The following is a 9,408-nucleotide window of genomic DNA, read 5'->3' as shown; positions in this document are numbered from 1 at the left end:
TAACAAAAAGAAATCTGTCCAAGAAGCCACTTATTTTTATCTGCCTGGACCTCCGGGACACAGTTCATGCAATTTCTCCTCAGCACCATTCCCCTTCTTGGAGACATCACACTTAAGCAGTAAAGTAACTCATTTCGGCGAGTGTCAAAAAATTGGCAACTCCTACATTTCTGAAAGAGTTGAATACGGTGTTGGGGCTAAGCCACAAACTGGCACCCAGGTCAAGTGTTCTTTTTTTACAAGGTCGGAATTGCTTAAAGGGGGCCCCTGGAGACGGAGCACAGACACTCAACTTGAACTAACTAGAATGGAAAGAAATATATCCAAAATATACCTGGATGAGGCTCAGTTGATGAACTCCCAGGACAGAAGTGTCCTTTGCTCTTTGCATTGAGAACAAAAGGGCACAGATAGGGAACAAAGACATTTATATTCAGTGGGTGATGGGACACAAAAGCAATTAGAAAGGTTGGCTTCCCTTTTATCTTCTTCTAATACTGCCTTTAAATGTCAAAGTTTCAGAGGAGATAGATCCTTGTCCTGTTGTCCCAAACATCTGGGGCTCATGAGTAAGAACTCTGCATTTTGTCCTGGGCAGCAGAGTGTTTTTCAATGCCAAGCACAGAATGCTCCCTGGGGCAACCTCTGGTCACCAATTCTGCCGGCACCTGCCAGAACAGTACTGGCTCCTGCAGAAACTTCTGCAAACAAAACCTCTCAAACAGCGACAGCCGCAAGTAAGCGTATTAAAAACGGTAAAGAAATGCTGAAAGGTTCTTTTCTAACCAGAAAAAGGCTGTTGTCAAGTGATTTAATTTCCCTGCTAAATTGTATAGTAAAAAACAAATTGCATGTAAAGACCATGTGACTGGGAATGAAAAGAAGCCTCTCGTTGAAAGCTTTCATTTGCCCTTTATCACACTGTTTTGCTTCATATTCTATAAATAGCTCATGTGCACTGTTTTTGCTTTTGGCCTCATAACTATGAACTGGTTCGTCACTGGCTTTGGGGAGTTTAAAGACAATCTCCAGAGAATGCTGTAAGCATATTTGATAGAAGCTCACAAGTGGATTAATTTCAAAACAGGTCTCAGTTGGCACATTTTAAAATATGTAATAATCAGAGCTGTTTGTAATAAATTCATCTCCTTCTGCAGTAGAAATCAGGAATCAGAGTAGCTTGGTTTCTGCAATCTGATTTTAGTTACAGTTAGGCTGCAATTTATTTTTAGTAACAAACTGTTTCCCCGAGACAGATTCGGCTGCTCATTAGCATTGGGAGTCTTCTCTACAAAAAATATATTGTGAAATTTCCTTTTAGCTCTGACTAGACCTATCCATTAAAACACAAACTCAGTTCTGCAAAGAGAGAGATTTTACTATCCATCCTGTCACTGCTGGAAGATAAAGACACTGGAAATAAATTGTCCTTCTTCCCTAAATTTTTTGCTTAGTATCAGCACACAGTTTCCTTTTTAAAAGGGAGGAAAATCTGTTAATCTGACACATGTATTAAGAGTTTAAGGAAAAGAAGCATAATAGAAAAAGGGTTTGAATGAAAACCAGTAAAATAACAGTTGTGTTGAATTAGTGATTTCATACCGCTGAGCAACTTCATCAAAACAGAGGCTGGGGGAACCCTTTACAGCGACTCCTCTAGATGGGTTCCAAATCATCGCCTTTACCAACCAACTGATCTTTCCAGGAGTTTAATCTGCTTTGCTTCCCATTTCACCACTGGTGCCAGCCCCCGCTGCTGCAATATCCACCTGTTTTTACATATTAATCAGTATTTTCCAGGCCATTTTTTCTGTGACACCCGTTCAAGTAACCTCCAGGCACCCAGTCTTCTAACATTGTGATTTCCAGCATTAGAAGCGCCAGCTTGGGTCAGGCCAAGAGCCCCTTCTAACCTCCCTCCAGCAGGAGGAGAGCTTGTAACCAGCCAAGACCATAGCATTCAATAGCTATGAACACCTATTCCCCAGATGTGCCGAGTTGTCTTTATTAGCTCTTAAAAGTTACCCACAGCAAGCAGAAAGATTTACTTTAGCTCACCCCTCTGGGTGATGAAAAATACCTCCCCTACAGCACACTGACAAACATCAGCAGACGGTGATCCTTACACAGACCAACTTCTTGAGTCGTGGTCCTGTGCAACACAGCTCCTTATTGTGCCCCAGGTTCTGGGGTAAAAGATAAACTTGCTTCTGCAAAAATATTTGCTTTACTGAAGATGAACTCTACCAGCTGCTCAAAGGAGCTAATTCCAAAACTGCCAAGTGTCAGAGTTCAGATGTGCCATTTGTCAGATTTGGTGCTCTGTGGGTTTGGGTTTTTTTTAATTCTTTAGCTACTACTAATGAAGTGTCATGTTAGAAATCTTGTTCATTTAAATTATTTTCATGGTAGTCAGCCTACTGGAGTAGATTCCAATCTATGCCTGCCTAAAGCTTCAAGCATTAAAATGTCCTAACAGTTCAAGTGTTACACAGAAGTTGTAAAATTTAAAGACAGTTACTCTTAACTTCTTTGAATACCCAAAGGAATGAATACATTTCCGTACAATTTTCCAGAAAGATAAACTTTATCCCTAAGAACAGGGTTTATTTTTGTTATGTTCAACCACTATTTTCATACCTAACAACAAGAAATAAACCCCAATTTAATACTTTAAACCATGAATGCAATCTTAACTGTTAATTATGGTGGTGTTACAAAAATAGCACTGAAACAGGTATGAAAATTTCTCAGAGCAATTAGTAGAGCCTTTTCACAAGCCAGTGCAACAATTCCTCCAGTTCATACATATTTACACACAGAGCTTTCACATATATGGCTGTGTTTTATTTTTGAAATTATGTCAACTGGAAAAACATCATTTCCTGATGTAAGGGATGCAGCCTTCACAGATTTTTTTAATGAACTCACACTAGCTGGTTAAAAAATTCTTAACCTCCTTTTTGTAACTAACCTTGACCCTTCAACCGCGAAAGGTTTCACAGCTAATTGAGCCAATGCAATGGCTTTAGGGAGGAGAGGTCTGCAAAATGATGTATTTTAAAGAAAAACGGAGATCGTTTTGTATCAAACATTAGCGTACTTGCAGGCAATGGCATCCTTCTGCTTTGGATTTGCCTTATTTTGGTTGCTTTCATCTCAACATCAATGTTATTTCAAGAGGAATTTGGGTGCTTAGCTTTCCGGTGATGGTATCTGTAGTAGCACCACAAACGGCCCTGCATTCTTTGCATATTTGGTGGCATGCATCAGCCCAGTTTGGAACAAAAGCTCTTGTTTTGGACATATCGCTGCAGACTGTTGCCTGATCCAAACTGTCTGCTTCCTTCTGGACTTCTAAACAGAAATGACAGATCGTTTTGTAGTTTTAAACAGATCTAGCCTCAGAAAACTTATCTGACATTGCCTAAATATGAGCTACGTTTTGCATCCAGGTTTTTTGTGTTTTTTTTTTTTAATTTCCATCACATTCTACAACAGCTTAGTACCCAAAAGCCAAGGAAAATTTAGACAAAAGCTCTAGCTGTGGAAGGATTTTACTTGCAACAGAATTTAAATATGTGCAATTAACACATGCCTAGGTGTTATTTGAAGGACCACTGCGAATGCTAATTAGGAATCCACATACACAACAAGTGCATAAAAGAGTTTCATTTGCAATGTCTGGATAATCAGTAAGGCCTACCTGTTCACAGCTTGTAGTTATCTCATGCAAAGAAACAGCATCTCTTTCTTCCCATGCACAGGCTGCAATGCTGGCAATGGGGTAGAGGACAGGTTATCTTCCACACGTTCCTCATCACAGACAGAGAACAGAAAGGTGAAAACCTTAGATGCCGTCCTGGCTACTTTCCCTACTTGCTAGGCAGAGAATTTTGGTAGGAACAGAGAGTAACAATTCCATTTTGAAAAGTAAATTAATAACTTTAATCCCCAAGTACCTCAAGTATGAAGGCAAAGCATTCCTCCTCAGGAGAAAAAAGATGTTTGAAAAAGAAATCAGATAGAGACACTGAAAGGACATCCAGTCCATCTCGGCTCCCAAAGTAGGAACAACCATCTCCACGTCCTTTCTGAGAGGTATTTTTCTAATACGCTGTTTAAGTTCATCACTGATTTCATAATCACCTGAGCATTCTTATCCAGTGCATTGCTATCCCTGCTTTGGATAGTTGGGTTTGGGGTTTCTTCTCCTTTTTTTTTCTTTTTTTTTGATGCTTTCTTTGAATCTTTTCTACTGCAATTTAGTTCTATTAATTCTTGTTCCATCTACTGGAGAGCTTTTACTCTCTGCAGACAACATACTGCTCTTTACAGCAGCTTTTTCCGTATTTGAAGACTCTCTTAATGTTTCCTCTAGTCTTTTATTCTCTAAACAATGCAAATTGTTTCAGTCGGCCTTCTAAGTTTGTTTCCTAGTGGTTTGATCATTCGCACTTTGGAGCCTCTCCAATAAGTCCACATCATTCTTGAAGTTACCATTCATCTTGGGATGTCCTTTTGGGACATCATTACCACATACGAAACCACGTTTTTCCAGTCAGGTTTTAAAACGACATCTACTAAGCTGAGGGTTGTGTCTTCAGTGCACAGTTAACTTGAGTTATTTGCATTGAGTTAATATCTCCCCAGTTAGCCTTATGTCACATAGTCACAGGAACAGAGAAGTGGAAGGAATCGCAGGAAATCACCTAGTCCATATCCCACCTCTAAGGCACAATCAAGTGCCATATATCTATACTGTTTTTAAAGGACTTACCAGCAAAGTCATCATGACGTCCCTAGGCAGTCTTCAGATTAGAAATTCTAAATACCCTTTTGCCCATTCATCTGGGATGTCTTAGTTGTGTGCCCACCTTACCACGTTTTTATGATAGATAAAACCAGCCTAATTTGCTCACAAGAATGTCGTGTGGGACCATGTCTTAGCTTGTATTTGAAAAAAGGTTCCACCAAATCTACTAGAGCAGTAACACCAGTACGTAGTGGCGCCGTGATAATTATTTATCATATTTATAAGGACAAGAAATACTTTAAAAGTATCATCTAATAATTTGTGCCATTATTCATTTTCAATACTGAATAAGCATTACCTTTCTCTAAATTCTCCATGGCTTCCTTTCCCTCAGCTGTCCTTGCATTTTCAAACATAGGTAATGCATTTGCCTTGTTAACATCACCAGGAGACTCCATATTTCTTAAAGAGAATGGCAGATAGCTTAGCATTTGCAAATTTTTCATATTATAGGATATTGTATCAAGTCCTGCTGACTTGCATAATCTCTCTTATCTATCAAGTACACCTGACCTATTCCTTTTCAGTCCTACTTTTATCAAAATTAACTGTTTTAAGCATCTGGTCATAATTCACCTTTTCTGTGGTGGTTGAAAGGAGAAAGACATCAAATAGATCCGCTATTATTTGCTCATTTCCACATTAAGTAATAAACTTCTACTTTCCTCCACCTTGATTACTCAAGTATTTCCTTGCTATTCTTCTTTCCTTGGCAGTTGCAATTCAGTTTTAGCCTGAGCTTTCTGATTTTTCCCTACATGTCCATGGAATCTGTCATATCAGTCCTCTGCAAGTAGAAATGCACTTTTTCCATTTTTTTTTTGCCTCCCCCCCCTGCTCCCCTCAGCCTAGTAAAGCGTGCTCATCTCTCACTGCCGAGAGCAGCCACACTGCAAAATAACCCTTGCACGGCACAGAGGGATTGGATTACTGCACAGAATAACTGCGTTAGCAGCTGACAGACCGTGTTAACTTGAGCTGTAGCCTATATAACCAGACAAGCCAGTCAGTTCAAGTAAAAACACCACCATCCTCATCTTAAAGGTTTCTGCATTTGGACAAGACTCAAGCTGGGGCGAAACTGAAGTCAAACGTACTGCATAGTCAAGACAAGCCCAGAGAGCACTATGGAGAGACATAAGTGGATACTTTCCTCCAACTCTGTTGAAATAAAAGAAAGCAACAGGCTGCACAGCAGAAATGGAGGCCTTGCTGCCCACTCACATTTGAGCTCTAATGAGAACGAAAAGGATAAGAAAGTTTGACCCTTTGAAGATTGGGTTGCTCCTTCTCTGCTTTTACATGAGCTGCTCTGTCACAGAGGGTGCACAGGAATGCTCAGAACCCACAGAAAGTCTTCAATTCACCTGCTGATAAGACAAAAGGTTTCAGGCAGACCCAGATGAAACATGACAAAGCATGGTAATACAGACAAAGGGATCCTATTTATCTGTTTTACAAATGGAAAGTACCGAGAAACTAATGTAATAGAACAAGCTGCAAGAAATGTTTTGAAACCTTAAGTTAACTAAGAGCGTGGCAGGCATCTTGCTGGTATTTCTGCACTTCACTTAGCTCCTACAGTCACACAATCCTAAGAGTTTCAGCGGAAAAGAAAATAAAATCCTCCAATCCTTAGGGAAAAGTCACAGTTTATCTCTAGAAAGCATGAAGCCGCAAATCTGAAAAGATGCCAAAGTTGACAGTTAACTGCCACATACTACTGAAATCTTTTTTTCCTCCTTTTTCTTAAACTCTTTCTTCCCATTCCCAGGCCAGACTCAAGTTTGGAAGTCAATGAATGAATTCCACAAGTACTACAGTTTGTACTTTCACAAACAGCTTAAAAGCGGAGGTATCAGATTTCACAGCTCTGTGAGGAGGCTGGCACAACTTCAAAGCACTTCTGAAATATCTATTACTTTATTCTGAAGAGACAATAGCCTCTCCGTAGTGAAGGCTGAAACAGTTCTTCCCTTCGAAAGACTGATTTTGACACATAGAGTCTCAGCTTCAGCAAAGTAACACCAACATGTCTGAAATTTCAAGACCTTATGCCGAGGCAGAACTTACCTGTAAAGTCTGAAGCAAATCAGAAAGCATTTGAGATCTCAGATTTTTTTAAAGAGATCTTGGGCCTGTCACAACTCAAAAATGGGTTGTATTCAAATCCCATATTGACTTCAGTGTGCTAATCCTGGTGGAAAGCAGGTGCTTTTGACAAGCTTTTTTAGTTACTAAAAATAGCTCCGTATTACATTATCAAAACTACACGATCTTTAATTTTTCTCTTGACTGTAGTTAAATTTTAAGGAGATGAATACATCAATCCCAGAATTTATAGACAGGTCTCATAAAACCTTCCTATCCTAAATTATTTCAGATACAGCCATTTATAAAATACATAATTTTCTCCTTTGATGTTACAAAAAGTTAACTTTCATAGCTTCCTGCAAAGATAAAACACACAGAATTTTGTTTTGCCAATCGGTTCACAATCAAAACCTTTCACCCAATCTCAAGAATGGTTGCGAATGTCACCTCCCATAAAGGCAAGGGCGTGCCAGAGAAGTGGGTTTTCACTAGGAATAGCAAGATGAAATCAGAAATAGGAATATAAAAAAACACGATATAAATATATCAAGAGCAGCAAAACTGACTAAGCAAATACTGTACTGAGAATACCCTTCTAAGCTCCAGGTCAGTGGAAAATTTTAATTTACAACTGTATCCTGTGCAACAGAGCTGCTACAATTCCAAACATGACAACTGGGTGATATATGTCGTTTCCCATGTTCTTATATGTCCTAGTATTTCAGTTATTAAATGACAAGCTGAGAAAGAGTAATACAGAGACAAGTGACAATAAAGCTGCTGAAAGGATAGTCAAAATTTGTCGAAGTGTGATGGAAACTATGGGAAGAACAAAACACGATCTGCATCGATGCTTGGAAAAAAAAAAAAAAAAAAAAACACAAACCACTTGAGAATTTGAACCAAGGACAAAATGAAACACTAGACACATTCATGAGGCGAGATGGCATGTATTTGGATGATCCTTGATGGAAAAGCTTAAGTGAAAGGGAAAGGAAAGGCCAGCTGAAAGCATGGCAGTCTAATGCTTCATCCCCTCTCCCTCTTCAGAACCTACTGGAACTATCTCAGCAGTGCTGTTTAATCATAGCTTTTCTTGCTGAAAAACAGGGGGAAACAACAGCAAAGTTTCCACAGGGTTTATCAGAAAAGGAACTTACCCTGATTACTTAATCCCTTTATCCTGTTGATCTGGTACTTTGCATCTGCACTACTGCAGTCCAGTCCCTGGGTGACAAACTGTTCACATGGCTTTCCCGCTGCCACCCGTCCTGCTCCCAACCACTTGTCTCACCTGAGTCTTTCATTCACAAAAAGGAAAGGAAAATTCTGAATTTCCTTAAAAATTAAAAACTAAAAAATAAAATAAAAATAAAAAACTAAATTAGCCGCCAGCTTTATCAACTTGTGCTGGTTTTCCTCTGTGGGACTGGGCAAGGTTTGGATGCTGAGGGAATCCACCCTGCGCTGTCGTTCCCACCCATGACTGACATAACTCTATTAACAAACTTCAGGTAGATTACGAAAAGTGTGGAAACTGCCTCTCAGAGCCTCAGCCTTTAAGCCACTTAGAAGGTATGAGCTGTTTTTAGATGATGCTACTAAATTTGGGAATCTGACTCCAGTACTGAATGCAAAGCTGATAAATCCATCGCTTCCCCCTTCCTTTCCAATAATCTCATCATGTAACCTTTATTTTTTCCTAACTTCAAATGCTGCAATGCTTCTTCAAGCTAAACTCCCCAAACACTGTAAAGTAAAGAATCAGCTGTATGTTCTGTGAGGCATCCTACAGACATAAAATTCAAAGGCAAAATGGAAGAAGAATCTTTGATGGAAATATAGTTTGCTTTCTCTAACGAGTCTTCAAAAACAGCAATAAGGTAAACAAACTTCCAGAAAAACCCCCAAAACCAACAAACAAAAAACCCCAACAGAATTATCTTGAGATAACTTTTAAAAAATAAAAGAAGTAGAATCTGAAAAGACAGCAGGTAATAAAGGTCAGCCACAAACCACAGTACTGGCTGCAGCTTAAACTTATTTAAATTAGGTATGCTGTGTCTTCGCCAAATGTAGGGTCTATGAGCCCGTATATTGTTGAGCAAACTTTTTCCCATGAAACCATTCCCACTCCGGTTCAGAGATAGGCATTATGGTCAAGCCATGTTTCTAACGATAATGTTTGGTTTGGCAAAGTTTTAGTGTGGCAAACAGTGTCTTGGCAAACAGATACTTTAGCCTATGCCATTTATTTGGTCCCAGTGTGTTCCAAATTATTTTGATGTAACTTCAAGTGTGATATGAAGGGAAAGTCATAGCTAGTAAATCACCTGGAAAGTCCCATAATGGATAGGTCTTGATGGCCTCACCCTGCCAAAGAAACAACACTGGGTTGCTGATCTGTTACAAATTGGAAATGCTTACAATAAAAGCAGGGGTTCTTTTTATTGCAAGAAGGCAAGGAAATATATACAGCACAAAGAATAGTAATATGA

Source organism: Chroicocephalus ridibundus, chromosome 6, assembly GCF_963924245.1.
Source record: "Chroicocephalus ridibundus chromosome 6, bChrRid1.1, whole genome shotgun sequence".
Classification (NCBI taxonomy): domain Eukaryota; kingdom Metazoa; phylum Chordata; class Aves; order Charadriiformes; family Laridae; genus Chroicocephalus; species Chroicocephalus ridibundus.
Note: the sequence above shows the minus strand (reverse complement) of the source record.